The sequence below is a fragment of the Pongo abelii genome, chromosome 1 (assembly GCF_028885655.2).
Source record: "Pongo abelii isolate AG06213 chromosome 1, NHGRI_mPonAbe1-v2.0_pri, whole genome shotgun sequence".
Classification (NCBI taxonomy): Eukaryota; Metazoa; Chordata; class Mammalia; order Primates; family Hominidae; genus Pongo; species Pongo abelii.
Genome location: NC_071985.2, coordinates 207,005,149 through 207,021,563, shown reverse-complemented (window position 1 = coordinate 207,021,563; position 16,415 = coordinate 207,005,149). Strand labels below are relative to the sequence as shown.

General features: G+C 44.4%; 1 non-coding gene across 1 annotated transcript; it reads right to left on the bottom strand.

The window, feature by feature from the left end:
• Positions 1 to 2,156: 2,156 nt before the first annotated feature.
• LOC112131473 (small nucleolar RNA U13) lies at positions 2,157 to 2,260 on the bottom strand. The gene has a single exon (XR_002913535.1). It is a non-coding gene; the product is annotated as a small nucleolar RNA U13 (small nucleolar RNA).
• Positions 2,261 to 16,415: the final 14,155 nt, after the last annotated feature.

The following is a 16,415-nucleotide window of genomic DNA, read 5'->3' as shown; positions in this document are numbered from 1 at the left end:
GGCAGTCAAAACCCACAAAAATCCACTACATGATGCTGACCACATTCAACTACTTCTGTATTAATACCTTGATTAGTATACTAATGAAAATTTCTGTATAAATTAATGTTCACACAAAAACTTGTACATGAATGTTCATGGCATCAGTATTTTTGTTTGTGTGTCCATTTTTTAACTCAAAGACTTTGTTTTATTACAGTACATAGACTGGGATCGATGGGAAGATGTAGATGTCGTGGGCAACCATGGTCAGCATCGTTAGCCCATCCCCATCGTCATGAATGTATCAAAGGTGCCTCTACTCTGCATCATGGTTTTCCCAATGCCGCCCATCACCTCCTGATCTTGCATCCCAATCCTGAGACAGAGGGTGCTGAGGGGCACCCTGGCCACCATGGCCACTGTGCAACCCATTATCAAAGCCCATCTCCATGAAGTCAAAGCAGCCTGGCTGAGACTGTCCCTAGGGACCCACAACCACTGGCATCTCGCTCTCAGCCTTGGTCGCTCAGCTCTCCATAGCATTGAATTCATAATAGCCAAAAAGTGGAAACAATTCTAGTGTCCATCAACTGATGGATAAACAAAATGTGACATAGCCACAAAATGGAATATTATTCAGCAATAAAAACGAGTGAAATACTGATACCTGCTATAACGTGCATGGAACTGAAAACATTATGCTAGGTGAAAGAAGCCAGTCACACCAGGCCACGAATTGTGTGATTTATTTTATATAAAGTATGCACAAAGTAGATTAGTGATCACCAGAGGCTAAAGGAATAGGGTTTAGGGCATGACTGCTAATGAGTAGAGGGTTTTCTTTGGGGGTGAAAGAATGTTCTGGAATTAGATAGTGGTATGAATATACTCAAAACCACTGGATTGTGCACTTTATTTTATTTATTTATTTTTGAGACAGAGTCCCAGTGAGTCGCCCAGGCTGGAGTACAGTGGCGCACTGTTGGCTCACTGCAACCTCTGCCTCCTGAGTTCAAGTGATTCTCGTGCCTCAGCCTCCCAAGTAGCTGGGATTACAGGCATGTGCCACCACGCCCGGCGAATTTTTGCATTTTTAATAGAGACAGGATTTTGCCACGTTGGTCAAGCCGGTCTCAAACTCGTGGCCTCAAGTGATCTGCCTGCCTCAACCTCCCAAAGTGGTGGGATTACAAGCGTGAGCCACTGCGACTGGCCTTTTTTTTTTTTTTTTTTTTGAGACGGAGTTTCGCTCTTGTTGCCCAGGCTGGGGTGCAATGGCACAATCTTGGCTTACCGCAACCTCTGCCTCCCAGGTTCAAGCGATTCTCCTGCCTCAGCCTCCCGAGTAGCTGGGATTACAGGCATGCGCCACCACGCCTGGATAATTTTTTTTGTATTTGTAGTGGAGACGGGGTTTCTCCATGTTGGTCAGGCTGGTCTCAGACTCCCGATCTCAGGTGATACGCCAGCCTCGGCCTCCCAAAGCGCTGGGATTACAGGTGTGAGCCACCACACCCGGCCCAGGCCCTCTTTCTTAAATTAGCAATGCACATGAATGCACACCAGCATCTTTGCAGCTAAGGACCAAAAGTATATTTGAAGATTATTCTTTAGTTGGTTTATTTTGTGATTTGTCACTTGCACAGATGCCGTTTGGTCACATACCATTACAGAATTGAACTGATTAGTCCATGTTTTCCTCATTTCCATAATATTTATTTTACTGATTTACTTGCAAAAAATCGCTTTCACTTCCTTTTCAACTTTGAAAGCAAAGAGTTCAACTATGGCTTTGAATCAGTTTTGTCTGATAAAACTTATAATATTTACATTGTTTTAAAAACACTATTACCTTGTTTTTTGTTTTTGTTTTTTTGAGACAGAGTCTCACTCTGTTGCCCAGGCTGGAGTGCAATGGCACCCGCCTGGGCTCACCGCAACTTCCGCCTCCCGGGTCCAGGCGATTCTCCTGCCTCAGCCTCCCAAGTAGCTGGGATTACAGGCACCTGCTACCACACCTGGCTAATTTTTGTATTTTTAGTAGAGATGGGGTTTCACCATCTTGGCCAGGCTGGTCTCGAACTCCTGACCTCGTGATCTGCCCGCCTCAGCCTCCCAAAGTGCTGGGATTACAGGCGTGAGCCACTGCGCCCAGCCCTTTTTCCCCTTTTTCATGTCAGATGGGTAATGTGCCAACATCATAACAATGTTTGTGGATGGCACATTTCACACATCCATGTGAATACCCAATCATCATGCTTATGAACTACAAAATGATCTGATTATTTCTTTATAATAAAGGTAAATATTTTTGGCAAAAATATTATATAGGTGGCCACTTGTTCAATAAAGAATGCTCAGGCCAGGCTCAGTGATTCACACCTGTAACCCTAGCACTTTGGGATGCTTGAGCTCCGGAGTTCAAGACCAGCCTGGGGAACATAGTGAAATCTCATCTCTACAAAAAGTACAAAAATTTGGCTGGTAGGGTAATCCCAGCACTTTGGGAGGCCAAGGCGGGCAGATCATTTGAGGCCAGAAGTTCGAGACCAGCCTGGCCAACACGACAAAACTCCATCTCTACTAAAAACACAAAAATTATCTGGGTGTGGTGGCACATGACTGTAGACCCAGCTACTTGGGAGGCTGAGGCGTGAGAATATCTTGAACCTGGGGGCGGAGGTTGCAGTGGGCTGAGATCATGCCATTGCACTCCAGCCTGGGCGACAGAGCAAGACTCTGTCTCAAAAAAAGAAAGAAAAAATTACAAAAATTAACCAGGTGTGGTGGCTCACACCTGTAGTCCCAGCTACTAGGGGTCAGACTGAGGCAGGGGATCACCTGAACTTGGGAGATCAAGACTACAGTGAGCCGAGATTGTGCCACTGCACTCCATCCTGGGTGACAATGTAAGACCCTGTCTCAAAAAAAAAAAAAAAAAAAGAGTGTGCTCAAAGCCACTTGCTCTGTCCCTGATATCCCTCCCAATTCTTCACTGCTAGCCGTTTGTTCATCTACCAAACATTTGCCAAAGAGGCCTTAAAAATTTATTACAGGCCGGGTGTGGTGGCTCACGCCTGTAATCCTAGCACTTTAGGAGGCCAAGGCGGGTAGATTGCCTGAGGTCAGGAGTTCAAGACTAGTCTGGCCAACATGGTGAAACCCTGTCTCTATTAAAAATACAAAACAAAGGACCGGGCGCGGTGGTTCACACCTGTAATCCCAGCACTTTGGGAGGCCAAGATGGGTGGATCACGAGGTCAGCAGTTCGATACCAGCCTGACCAACATGGTGAAACCCCGTCTCTACTAAAAATACAAAAAAATTAGCTGGGCGTGGTGGTGGGTGCCTGTAATCCCAGCTACTTGGGAGGCTGAGGCAGGAGAATCTCTTGAAACCAGAAGGTGGAGGTTGCAGTGAGCCGAGATTGCGCCACTGCACTCTAGCCTAGGCAACGAGAGCAAAACTCCGTTTCAAAAAAAAAAAATACAAAAAAAATTATCTGGGCATGGTGGCATGCGCCTGTAATCCCAGCTACTCAGGAGGCTGAGGCAGGGGAATTGCTTGAACCAGGGAGGTGGAGGTTGCAGTGAGCCGAGATTGCGCCAGTGTACTCCAGCCTGGGTGACAGAGTGAGCTCAAAAAAAAAAAAAATGTATTGCAGCTTGGATAACACAATGAAACCCTGTCTGTACAAAAACTACAAAAATTATTTGGGTGTGGTGGTGTGTGCCTGTAGTCCCAACTACTCAGAAGTCGGAGGTGAACGGATTGCTTGAGCCCAGGAAGTTGAGGCTGCAGTGAGCTATGATCACACCACTGTACTTCAACCTGGGTGACAGAGCAAGACCCTGTCTCAGAAAAAAAAAAAAAAAAGTGTATTGTCTATTTTCACTTTTCTTTAGCCCACCCCCAAGCTTCAAAACTTTTTTTCTGTGTACAAAAATACAAATATTGGTTTGAAGACTATGCTTTCAGGGATCATTTCTTCTTTTTTTTCGAGACTGAGTCTTGCTCTATCGCCCAGGCTAGAGTGCAGTGGCACGAGCTTGGCTCACTGCAACCACCTCCGCCTCCCAGGTTCAAGTGATTCTCATGCCTCAGCCTCCTGAGTAGCTGAGATTACAGGTGCCCACCACCATGCCCAGCTCATTTTTGTATTTTTAGTAGAGATGAGGTTTCACCATGTTGGCCAGGCTGGTCTCGAACTCCTGACCTCAAGTGATCTGCCCACCTCAGCCTCCCAAACTGCTGGGACTATAGATGTGAGCCACTGCACCTGGCCTCAGGGATCATTTCTATAGTTCGCTACAAATATTGCGTTGGAGCAGGTGAGTTTCTTGAACACAATACACTGAAAATTCCCATGCAGACCTTGAGAAATTATATTAAAGTCACATGGGTTGTCACTAGTTTTTCTGGGAGATAAGGGCAGCAACTAGTGAAAAAGAAGCCTTTCAAATGATTAAAGAAATGGTTTAAATTAGTACTTTTGGAACACTGGAAGTTTCTCACTATTGCTTTTTTTTTTTTTTTTTTTTTTTTTGAGACGGAGTCTCACTCTGTCTCCCAGGCTGGAGTGCAGTGGCTCACTGCAAGCTCCGCCTCCCGGGTTCACGCCATTCTCCTGCCTCAGCCTCCCGAGTAGCTGGGACTACAGGCGCCTGCTACCACGCCCAGCTAATTTTTTGTATTTTTAGTAGAGACGGGGTTTCACCGTGTTGGCCAGGACGGTCTCGATCTCCTGACCTCGTTATCTGCCTGCCTCGGCCTCCCAAAGTGCTGGGATTACAGGCATGAGCCACTGCACCCGGCTGTTTCTCACTATTGCTAATTTAGGACAAAAGGAAATCCACTTTGTGATTTAGTCTTTGGGTAAAGTTGTATTATTCTTTTTATTTAGTTTCTCCTTTAGTTTTAGGTTACTGGTGCTTCTCTAGAGACAGTGTATGTATTCACATTAAAGCTGAAGCAACTAGACAGCAACCAGCACCAGGACCATCATGTGCAGGCCAGGACCTGTGCCATGGCGTTGCTCTCAGATGCTGCTGATATTACTGATGTTGTCAGAGGTACCCTGGAGGGTGGGGCGCCCTGCCTTTGCCTGGGGAGAACCTTCTGGGGTTCCTGCCTTGGACGAGCACTCTGATCCATATGTCTCCAGGTTCCAGGAGTTGCAGAAATGCCACCAGGATCTGCAGAACACATTGCAAGACAAGGAGAGCTGGGAGGACTCAGACCCTGACCTCATCTAAAAGTGAAAAACCAATCCTGCCAATGTGAATGTATTTTCTCTCCCCAAAGGCGGACTTGAGACCCCCAGCTTCAGGGTGGCTTCTGCCTGACTTCCAGAGCTCCAGTCAGTGCCTTTTGTCTGAAACCTCCATGTCCAGGACCCTCGGGCAGAGAAAGATCTGCTGGACACTGCTTGGGGCTGGACCCTGAGAGCCCTCATATTTGACACCCCAGAAAGCAAATAAAACAGTTGAAATATGTAAAAAAAAAAAAAAAAAAAAGAGCTGAAGCAACTACTCGATGGCAATTTTTTCTTGCATCCTTCCAGCTTTGTACACTTGGTCACACTTCATCTTCTCTTTTTGTTCCCCCTGAAAGAGCTGCCACCACTATTGGCTTTCTGTTTTTCTTTCCAGTCTCTCCTTTTTTTGGAATATGGTTAAACAGATGCATTCTCTTCCCTTATTCTGATGAAATGTATTGCTGATGGCCTATCTGGCCACACTGCCCTCTTAATCTTTCTCAAAGGTGGCTCCTTGGTAATCACAACATTTTGCCATCTCTCCCTTGGAGAGCGACTGTTAGAACTGGTTGAAGGAGTCCCAGAGGAATGCTCTGAATTTGTTAGCAATTGCTTCGATTCCTTATTAAACTTGATGTATGTCCAAGGTCCCTGATTTTCACACAAATTATAGAACTGTGTAGATAAAAAGTTGTGTGTTTCTTTTGCACCACTTAACCAGTAATGTGATCAATAAATGTTCTTTAGGCTGGGCGCGGTGGCTCACGCCTGTAATTCTAGCACTTTGGGAGACTGAGTCGGGCGGATTACTTGAGGTCAGCAGTTCGAGACCAGCCTGGCCAACATGGTAAAATGCCGTCCCTACAAAAAAATACAAAAATTAGACGGGTGTGATGGTGGGTACTGGGGAGGCTGAGGCACGAGAATCACTTGAACCCAGGAGTCAGAGGTTGCAACGAGCCAAGATCGTGCTACTGCACTCCAGTCTGGGCAACAGAGCAAGACTCTGTCTCCAAAAAACAACAATAGGCCTGGCGTGGTGGCTCACTTCTGTAATCCCAGCACTTTGGGAGGCTGAGGCGGGCAGATCACGAGGTCAGGAGTTTGAGACCAGCCTGGCCAAGATGATGAAACCCCGTCTCTACTAAAAATACAAAAATTATCCTGGTGTGGTGGCAGGCATCTATAATCCCAGCTACTTGGGAGGCTGAGGCAGGAGAATCGCTTGAACCCGGGAGGCAGAGGTTGCGGTGAGCCCAGGCGGTGCCATTGCATCCCAGCCTGGGCAACAGAGTGAGATTCTGTCTCAAAAAAACAAAAACAAAAACAGAAAACAAGGTAATAGTGTTTTTAAAACAATGTAAATATTATAAGTTTTATCAGACAAAACTAACTCAAAGCCGTAGTTGAACTCTTTGCTTTCAAAGTTGAAAATGAAGTGAAAGCAATTTTTCGCAATTAAATCAGTAAAATAAATATTATGGAAATGAGGAAAACATGGACTAGTCAGTTCAATTCTGTAATGATATGTGACCAAACGGCATCTGTGCAAGTGACAAATCACAAAATAAACCAACTAAAGAATAATCTTCAAATATACTTTTGGTCCTTAGCTGCAAAGATGCTGGTGTGCATTCATGTGCATTGCTAATTTAAGAAAGAGGGCCTGGGCCGGGTGTGGTGGCTCACACCTGTAATCCCAGCGCTTTGGGAGGCCGAGGCTGGCGTATCACCTGAGATCGGGAGTCTGAGACCAGCCTGACCAACATGGAGAAACCCCGTCTCCACTACAAATGCAAAAAAAATTATCCAGGCGTGGTGGCGCATGCCTGTAATCCCAGCTACTCGGGAGGCTGAGGCAGGAGAATCGCTTGAACCTGGGAGGCAGAGGTTGCGGTAAGCCAAGATCGTGCCATTGCACCCCAGCCTGGGCAACAAGAGCGAAACTCCGTCTCAAAAAAAAAAAAAAAAAAAGGCCAGTCGCAGTGGCTCACGCTTGTAATCCCACCACTTTGGGAGGTTGAGGCAGGCAGATCACTTGAGGCCACGAGTTTGAGACCGGCTTGACCAACGTGGCAAAATCCTGTCTCTATTAAAAATGCAAAAATTCGCCGGGCGTGGTGGCACATGCCTGTAATCCCAGCTACTTGGGAGGCTGAGGCACGAGAATCACTTGAACTCAGGAGGCAGAGGTTGCAGTGAGCCAACAGTGCGCCACTGTACTCCAGCCTGGGCGACTCACTGGGACTCTGTCTCAAAAATAAATAAATAAAATAAAGTGCACAATCCAGTGGTTTTGAGTATATTCATACCACTATCTAATTCCAGAACATTCTTTCACCCCCAAAGAAAACCCTCTACTCATTAGCAGTCATGCCCTAAACCCTATTCCTTTAGCCTCTGGTGATCACTAATCTACTTTGTGCATACTTTATATAAAATAAATCACACAATTTGTGGCCTGGTGTGACTGGCTTCTTTCACCTAGCATAATGTTTTCAGTTCCATGCACGTTATAGCAGGTATCAGTATTTCACTCGTTTTTATTGCTGAATAATATTCCATTTTGTGGCTATGTCACATTTTGTTTATCCATCAGTTGATGGACACTAGAATTGTTTCCACTTTTTGGCTATTATGAATTCAATGCTATGGAGAGCTGAGCGACCAAGGCTGAGAGCGAGATGCCAGTGGTTGTGGGTCCCTAGGGACAGTCTCAGCCAGGCTGCTTTGACTTCATGGAGATGGGCTTTGATAATGGGTTGCACAGTGGCCATGGTGGCCAGGGTGCCCCTCAGCACCCTCTGTCTCAGGATTGGGATGCAAGATCAGGAGGTGATGGGCAGCATTGGGAAAACCATGATGCAGAGTAGAGGCACCTTTGATACATTCATGACGATGGGGATGGGCTAACGATGCTGACCATGGTTGCCCACGACATCTACATCTTCCCATCGATCCCAGTCTATGTACTGTAATAAAACAAAGTCTTTGAGTTAAAAAATGGACACACAAACAAAAATACTGATGCCATGAACATTCATGTACAAGTTTTTGTGTGAACATTAATTTATACAGAAATTTTCATTAGTATACTAATCAAGGTATTAATACAGAAGTAGTTGAATGTGGTCAGCATCATGTAGTGGATTTTTGTGGGTTTTGACTGCCCAACAAACAGTCTTTCTCTTTCCTCTTAGTAACAGGATCCATATTCTCTTATGTGTAACCACATAAGGAAGCTGACTCCACTCCTACATCCAGGGGTAACTTGGCTTAAGCCCGGCACATGGTTATCCCCATAGACATTGACTAGATCAGTGATGAACAGGTGACCTTAATTCAGGCCAGTGAGATATAAAAAGACCTTTGCTGGGGCTTCTGGAAAGGATATTTTCATGGTATTCTGAAGAAGTTTCCTCGAGAGATATTATCTTCCTATTTGAGGTGAAGAAAACACAGATAGCCCTTCTAGAAGCTGCTGTAACCATACTGACATCACAAAAAAGAACAAATTTAGTCACCGTGTGTGGTAGCTCATGCCTGTAATCCCAGCACTTTGGGAGGCCAAGGCAGGTGGATCACCTAAAGTCAAGAGTTCGAAACCAGCCTGGCCAAGATGGTGAAACCCCGTCTCTACCAAAAATACAAAAATTAGCTGGGCGCGGTGGTGGGCTCCTGTAATCCCAGCTACTCGGGAGGCTGAGGCAGGAGAATCGCTTGAACGCCAAAGGCAGATGTTGCAGTGAGCTGAGATTGCGCCATTGCACTCCAGCCTGGGCAACAGAGCGAGACTCTGTCTCCAAAATACACACACACACACACACGCACGCACACACACACGCGCACACACAAATTTAGGGATATCAAATATTTCAGAAGGAGAAATGGAAAGAAACCAGGTCTTTGGTAACATCACTGTGCCTTAACACTGAGGACAAAGCTTTGCCTGAATTTTCAGCTGATGACTAAATTCCCTTAATTGTTTAAGATATTTCGAGATGATTTTTCTATTGCTTGCAATAAAAATATTACACCACAATATTAACAGAAACTAATTTTTTTTTCTTTGAGACAGAGTCTCACTCTGTTACACAGGCTAGAGTACAGTGGCGTGATCATGGCTCACTGAAGCCTCAACCTCCCGGGCTCAAGCAATCCTCCCACCTCAGCCTCCCCAGTAGGTGCGACTACAGGTGCATGCCACTAAGCTCAGCTAATTTTTTAATTAAATTTTTTTTCTTTTGTAGAGACAAGGTTGCCCAAGCTGGTCTCAAACTCCTGGGCTCAAGAGACTCTCCCACCTTGGCCTCCCAGAGTGCTGGGATTTCAGGTGTGAGCCACCATGCCTGATCAGAAACCATTATTTTTATAGCACTTTATAATGTAACTCTGAGCTATGTGAATTCAGTGGTAGACACATTGGATTCTGCCTCTGGGAGTCATGAAAGGATTCATTCCGGGCACGGTGGCTCACGCCTGTAATCCTAGCACTTTGGGAGGCCTTCAGCCTGGCAAACATGGTGAAACTCTGTCTCTACTAAAAATACAAAAAAACTAGCTGAGCACGGTGGTGGGTGCCTATAATCCCAGCTACTCAAGAGGCTGAAGCAAGAGAATCGCGTGAACCTTGGAGGCCAAGGTTGCAGTGAGCTGAGATGGCGCCACTGCACTCCAGCCTGGGCGACAGCAAGATTCCGTGTCAAAAAAAAAAAAAAAGGATTCATGTAAAAAGTGACATTTGAATTGCAACTTGCCACTTAGAAAGTATTTAGTAAGTATAGGCCAGGCATGGTGGCTCACGCCTGTAATCCCAGCACTTTGGGAGGCCGAGATGGGCAGATCACGAGGTCAGGAGTTCAAGACCAGCCTGATCAACATGGTAAAACCCTGCCTCTACTAAAAATACAAAAATTAGTCGGGCATAGTGGTGCACACCTGTAATCCCAGCTACTCAGGAGGCTGAGGCAGGAGAATCACTTGAACCTGGGAGGCAGAGGTTGCAGTGAGCCAAGATTGCACCACTGCACTCCAGCCTGAGCGACAGAGCCAGACTCCATCTCAAAAAAAAAAAAAAGGTATTTACTAAGTACAATAAGCTAAACAAAATTAAGCAGATTTCTTTCACTGTAGACCTTCTGAGGGCCTTTATTATACTAATGTGAATTATGACTATATCCAAGAGAGGGATATAATATGCAGTGTTTACTAAATTTACTTCACCCTGAACACCTAGCATTATTTCAAGGAATATAGTTGGCTCAGGAAACACTGGTATGTAGAATGTTAACAGATGGCTAGAAGAGAAGAACAAGATCATCCTGGCCAATTTATTAAGAAGTTTTTATGGCGGGGGGCGCAGTGGCTCACGCTTGTAATCCCAGCACTTTGGGAGGCCAAAGCAGGGGGATCATGAGGTCAGGAATTCAATACCAACCTGGCCAACACAGTGAAACCCCATCTCTACTAAAAATACAAAAACTAGCTGGGCGTGGAGGCAGGTGCATGTAATCTCAGCTACTTGGGAGGCTGAGGCAGGAGAATTGCTTGAGTCCGAGAGGCGGAGATTGCAGTGAGCTGAGATCACACCATTGCACTCCAGCCTGGGGGACAAGATGCAGACTTTGTCTAAAAAAAAAAAATAATAATAATAAATGTTATTTGTATGGAAGAAAATATAGAAAGTTAGAAAGGAAGGCTGGGCCCCATGGCTCATGCCTGTAATCCCAGCACTTTGTGATGCCGAGGCGGGCAGATCACCTGAGGTCAGGAGTTCAAGACCAGCAGGGCCAACATGGTGAAACCCCGTCTCTACTAAATATACAAAACTTAACCGGGAGTGGTGGCACACACCTGTAGTCCCAGCTACTCAAGAAGCTGAGGCAGGAGAATCACTTGAGCCCGGTGACGGAAGTTGCAGTGAGCCGAGATCGCACCACTGCACTCCAGCCTGGGTAACAGAGCAAGACTCTGTCTCGAAAAAAAGAAAAAAAGAGAGAGAGAGAGAAAAAAAAAAAAGAAAATTAGAAGGGATGAAAATGTGAGAAGAAAAAAATAGGAATTTGTAGGGATGGAGCGGGAGATGGGACAAGTGTGAAGTAGCCATAAAGGTAACTTATGTGTTTGATGACTTGTTCAGAATCTGAGAGTGCCAAGTCTAGTAGAGTAAAAGACATTAGGAAATTGCCTCTAAATTATATCATTGTCTATTCTTTCTCAAAACATACCTGTTAATTTAATTTAATTTAATTTAATTATTTATTTATTTTTGAGACGGAGCCTTTCTCTGTTGCCCAGGCAGGAGTGCAATGGTGCAATCTTGGCTCACTGCAACCTCTGACTCCTGGGTTCAAGCAATTCTCCTGCCTCAGCCTCCCCAGTAGCTGGGATTACAGGCAGCCGCCACCATGCCTGACTAATTTTTGTATTTTTAGTAGGGACAAGGTTTCACCATGTTGGCCAGGCTGGTCTCAAACTCCTGACCTCAGGTCATCCACCTGCCTCAGCCTCCCAAAGTGCTGGAATTACAAGAGTGAGCCACCGCGTCAAGCCTACACACCTGTTTATTTATTCTTAGAAGGAAGAGGAAACATTTTTTGTAAGTATTAAGGTCCAGTGAATGACAAACCAGTGAATTAAGTTATTTTTTGAGCTTGAATTTCATAGAATCATGGAACATAAGATCTGAAGAAACTTGGAAATTGTCTCATAAAACTAATCTAGTGTTCTTCCCTCTCATTCATTCATTTATTAATTCACCAAGTATTTGTTCAGTGTGCCTGGCAAAATCTCAGGTCACATAGGTGAAAAAATAATTCCCATCCTGAAGGATAAAATAACTGCTATGAAAAGCTTTATGCAAGTTACAAAGGGCATACAGATGAAGAGTTGTCGGGGTTTTTTTGTTGTTGTTGTTGTTGTTGTTGTTGTTGTTTTGCAATGATGTCTCGCTCTGTTACCCAGACTGGAGTGCAGGGGCACATTCTTGGCTCACTGCAACCTTCGCCTCCTGGGTTCAAGTGATTCTCCTGCCTCAGCCTCCCCAGTAACTGGGATTATAGGCACTTGCCACCATGCCCAGCTAATTTTTGTATTTTTAATAGAGACGGGGTTTCACCACGTTGCTCAGGCTGGTCTCAAACTCCTGACCTCAAGTGTTCCGCCTGCCTCAGCCTCCCAAAGTGCTGGGATTACAGGTGTGAGCCACTGTGCCCAGCCTGTTTGTTTTCGAGATGAAGTTGCAATACTTGAGCTAAGTCTTCAAAAAGGAATAGGCGTTTACCTGGTGAACAGGATGGGAAGAAATTCTGGCTGAGGGGATAGCATATGAAAAAGCACTGGAATATGATATAGGAGGGTATATTTAGAGAAGAGAATGTAATTTGATATATTAGAGATGCCAGTCATTTCTCCTATACTTACATCCCCTTCTTAGCCACCTGCCCTTCCCAAAGTCAATACATAGTGGATACCCTATATATTGAATGGCTCTGTACTCCTGGCCACGAAATAAGGAATGGGCCGTTGACTAGAGCTAATGAGATTTTTATCATTCAGGAATCATTCAGTAAACTGTATAGACTTTCATTGTTGTTAATGGCATACAATGTAATTTCAGCCAGCCCTCCTACTGAATACAGCTAATCAGCTGGATGAAAAATAAAATGCATTTCTCTAAAAGTATATCATAACAAACAAAATAGTGAGGAATTAACTGGGCCAAGATTTTGGATTGGTAAGGAATTTGAAGTGAGGAGCCTAGCACTCGATGCTTTGTCTGAGGCATTTGCTGATGCAGAGCAAGTAATTAGAAAGCTAAGATGTATTTTTGGCAGCCTTAGGAGCCCATGGGGACAAAAGTTGGAGTCCAGGACTCATAAAGGGTGGCAGCCCTTCTATATCACCCTCGGATTTGGCCTAGGACTTTAAAACCCTGCATTGTAGGTATAAGGGAGTACGAGTAAAGTAACTCTCATGTAGACTGCAGACTGACTTCAAATCATCTAAGTGGCCCAGAAAAATCTCAAGGCCTGAACTTATATTAAGTTGCCCCTAATTGCTAGTGGCAAGAGTAAAACCAAATCCACTTTGGAGAAAAAATAACATCATCTCAGGCCTCAATTGTTTCTGTAATTTTCTTTCTTTCCCTTCCTTCCTATTTCTCCTTCCTTCCTTCCTTCCTTCTTTTTTGTTTGTTTTTGAGACACAGTCATTCAGGCTGGAGCACAGTGGCACGATCTCAGCTCACTGCAACCTTCACCTCCTGGGTTCAAATGATTCTCCTGCCTTAGCCTCCTGAGTAGCTGGGATTACAGGCGTGTGCACCACGCCCAGCTAGTTTTTGTATTTTTAGTAGAGTCAAGGTTTCACTATGTTGGCCAGGCTGGTCTCAAACTCCTGGCCTCAAGTGATCCGCCCACCTTGGCCTCCCAAAGTGCTGAGATTACAGGCATAAGCCACCGCACCGAGCCTATAATTTTCTTTCAAATACAATGTTCAGTACGAGGATAACCAAGTTTCTAGGAATAAGAATCAAAATAGCTTAAACAAAAAGACAACCAGGCACACAAGGAGACAAAATACCAGAAATAAGGACAAATAACAGATAATAGAAACAGACCCACAGGGATTCTATATTCTGCAATGACTAGATACGGACTGTAAACAACTCTGTGTACTGTGTTTAAGGAGATCAAAGCCAAACTTGAAAGATTTGGCAGAGAACTGGAATTATAAAAACTGAAATTAAAAAGGAATATATTGGCTGAGTGCAGCGGCTCATGCCTGTAATCCCAGCACCTTGGGAAGCCAAGGCAGGTGGATCATCTGAGGTCAGGAGTTCAAGACCAGTTTGGCCAACGTGATGAAACCCCATCTCTCTAAAAATACAAAAAATTAGCCGGGTGTGGTGGCAGGTGCCTGTAATCCCAGCTACTTGTGAGGCTGAGGCAGGAGAATCACTTGAACCTGGGAGGCAGAGGTTGCAGTGAGCCGAGATCACGCCATTGCACTCCAGCCTGGGCAACAAGAGTGAAACTCCTTCTCTAAAAATAAAAATAAATATAAATATATTAATAGTAGATTTATAAGTGAACAAAATAGAAACTCTAGCTTGAGACAGTAGTGAGCACTGAAATATGTAAAGATCAAAGAGAATCAGCCTACTGATATTGTTGGTCCATCTACAAGTTCAGGAAAAAATACAAAAAGAAACAGAGATTAAAATGCATGTGACTCCAGGGAAAGAAAGATGGAGAGAGAGTAGGTACTTGACTGTTTTTCGGTTCAGCCTCTTCCCACTACAAAGGATGCCACAAGAAGCTGGGCACAGTGGCTCACACCTGTAATCTTAGCACTCTGGGAATCTGAGGCAGGAGGAATTGCTTGAGGCCAGAAGTTCGAGACCAGCCTGGGCAACAGAGCAAGACCCTGTCTCTAAAAAAAAAGGGGGGCTACAATGAGCTATGACGGTGCCACTGCCCTCCAGCTTAAGCAACAGAGTGAGACCCTGCCTCAGAAAAGAAAAAAAAAAGGATGCCACAATAAATATATTTGTATGCATATTCTTACGTATTGATGTTTAATTTTTTTTTGCCTCCCCTCCCTCCCTTGGTGTTTTTATATCTATAGAAAAGATTCCCAAAAGTGAAATTGCTGCATTAAAATTATGTGTTACATTTTTAAAGATATTGCCACAATACTTTCCAGAAAGAGACAGCAATTTTTATTTCCCCCAGCAATGTGTGAGAATTCTCATCTCCCCACATTTTTTCTAGTACTGAATGATTTGATAACCCAAATAGTTTAAAATGGTATCTTTAAAAGTCTGTTCTGCATACAGATGTGACCAATGGAATAGAATAGAGAGCCCAGAAATAAACTCTCAAGTATATGATTAAATGATTTTCAACAAGGGTATCAAGATCATTTAATGGGGTCGGGCACAGTGTCTCAGGCCTACAATCCCAGCACTTTGGGAAGCTGAACCTAGGAGTTCAAGATCAAACATGATGAGACCTCATCTCTACAAATAATACAAAAATTAACTGGGCATGGTGGCACATATCTGTGGTCTCAGCTATTCAAGAAGTTGAGATGGGAGGATCTCTTGAGCTTGGGAGGTCGAGGCTGCAGTGAGCCATGATCGTGCCACTGCACTCTAGCCTGGGCAACAGAGGGAGACCCTTGTCTCAAAAAAAAAAAAATTATTTAATGGGGGAAAGAAGAGTCTTTTTAACAAATGGTATTGGGAAAATTGGATATCCATATGCAAAAGACTCTTACTTTACATTGAATACAAAATGAACTCAAAATGGGTCAAAGATCTAATGTCATAGTTAAAATTAGAAAATTCTCAGCAGAAAACATAGGAGAAAAGCTTCATGACATTGTATTTGGCAATGGTTCTTGAATATGACACCAAAAGCACAGGCAACAAAAGAAAAAAATTGATAAATTGAGGATTGGGGCATGGGGCTCATGCCTGTAATCTCAGTGCTTTGGGAGGCCAAGGCAGAAGGATAACTTGAGGCCAGGAGTTTGAGACCACTTGGACAAGATAGCCAGATCCCACCTCTGAGTGTGCCTGTAGTTCTAGCTACTGGAGAGGCTGAGGAGGGAGGATCACTTGTATGCAGGAGTTCGAGGTTACAATTAGCTATGATTGCACCACTGACCACTCCAGCCTGGGCAACAGAACAAGACCCTGTATATAAACAAATTTTAAAAAAAGGAAAAGAAATAAATAAATAAATTGGACTATATCAAAATTTAAAACTTGTGTGCATCAAAGAACACTGTCAACAGAGTAAAAAGGCCACCCACAGAAAGGGGGAAAATATTTTTATATCATATATATGATAAAAGATTGATATCCAGAATACATGATGAACTTCTAGAACTCACTGACTGAAAAATAAACCCAACTAAAAAAATGGACAGGACAGGCGTGGTGGCTCACGCCTGTAATCCTAGCACTTTGGGAGGCCGAGGCAGGTAGCTTGCCTGAGTTCAGGAGTTTGAGAACAGCCTGGGCAACATGGAGAAACCCCGTCTCTAATAAAATACAAAAAATTAGCTGGGTGTGGTGGCAGGTGCCTGTAGTCTCAGCTACTCAGGAGGCTGAGGCAGGAGAATTGCTTGAATCTGGGAGGCGGAGGTTGCAGTGAGCCAAGAT